At 52.8% G+C, this 1,353-nt stretch overlaps 1 non-coding gene across 1 annotated transcript; it reads left to right on the forward strand.

The window, feature by feature from the left end:
• The first annotated feature begins 1,003 nt into the window (after nt 1–1,003).
• TRNAL-CAA lies at nt 1,004–1,111 on the forward strand. Its single transcript has 2 exons — nt 1,004–1,041; nt 1,066–1,111. It is a non-coding gene; the product is annotated as a tRNA-Leu (tRNA).
• Nucleotides 1,112–1,353: the final 242 nt, after the last annotated feature.

Genomic DNA, 1,353 nt, shown 5'->3' on the forward strand with positions numbered 1-1,353 from the left:
CGGCAGTGGATGGTCAGGATGCAGGAGAGGCGGTGAGGACCAGAGGATGGCACCCACGGTGGGCATGCTACAGGACAGAGCCTTGGGTGCAGGATGCCCATCTCAGAAACACAAGGAAGGTGGAAAGTCACAGCAGGGCGTGGGGTTTTGTGTCTCCAAGAGACAGGAAAAGGCACAGAGGACAGGCTGGAGAGGTTGAGCCCAGCCTGACTGAGCTCCTTCAGCTCCATCATCCCTGCCAGGCATTTCTGAGCATTTAACAACCCTCAGTATTTTGCAGTGTCTTTGGTTTCCCTCCCCATAAGCTTAGCCAGCTGCTCGCTGAACCTTTACCATCTATGACGTCCCGTGCGTGTGTGCGTGCACGCCCATGGGGAGCCCAGGCACACAAGGAGAGATACCCATGGTGAGAGGACAGGCCCGTGTTACCCAGTTCTGCAAGATCTGCTGGGGATGAAGGATGCAAAACACAGTCCATTTTCACCTTTCCTAACCTGATCCACAACAGCTTGCAACTCCAGGGTACCAATGAAGAATCCCAAAGTGGCGGGGAGACATCCAAGAGGCAAATAAGGAAAAGCGGTTAATTTGGCTAGGGAATACAAATAGAAAGTAAAACCGAGTTGGTGTTAAATTAACTCGGGGGTTTTACTAGCACCACGAGCATGTAAACATGCATCTTATTTTTTCATCTTTCTCCTAATTTTTCCTTTGAGAGGCGATGACCAAATTGCAGCCAGGGTGGCAGCATGTTGCAGTGTAAATCGGGCTGGTCTGGCTCTTCCCCCCAAATAAATCCTTGCGTTATCCTGAGTGGGCAACAGAGGCTGTGCAGCCAGGGATGGAGCGATGGAGTCAGAGGAGCAGCAAACAGCCAGAAGAGGGTTTTACTGCTGCAAGAAATAAAGTGGTAAATTTGGGGGGCATTCTAAAGGAGGCAGGAAAGGTCAAGTGGAAGGGTTAATTCTTGAGGATGACAAGGGTGAAGAAAACTTCCAACAGTGTCAGGATGGCCGAGTGGTCCAAGGCGCCAGACTCAAGGCTCTGCTGTCCCTGCCTGGGGGTATCTGGCCTCCGAATGGAGGCGTGGGTTCAAATCCCACTTCTGACCCACCTTTTCTCCTGAAAGCTGAGGTTTTAAATCATTTTTTAAAAAAATAATCCTTCCGTTATGCCCGCACCTGAGTCTGGCAAAACGCTGATTCTCCATTTCCTCTCCCCACCCCCCCCCCCCCCCGCCCCCAAAGCCACGGTGCGGTACCAATCTCCACTGTTCACCCATCGCCAGCTGCACCCACACGTGGAAGAAAACCACACGGAGGGACAGGCGGTGGCAGCGGGGTGCACGCGGCC

Source organism: Falco naumanni, chromosome 23, assembly GCF_017639655.2.
Source record: "Falco naumanni isolate bFalNau1 chromosome 23, bFalNau1.pat, whole genome shotgun sequence".
NCBI classification, from domain to species: domain Eukaryota; kingdom Metazoa; phylum Chordata; class Aves; order Falconiformes; family Falconidae; genus Falco; species Falco naumanni.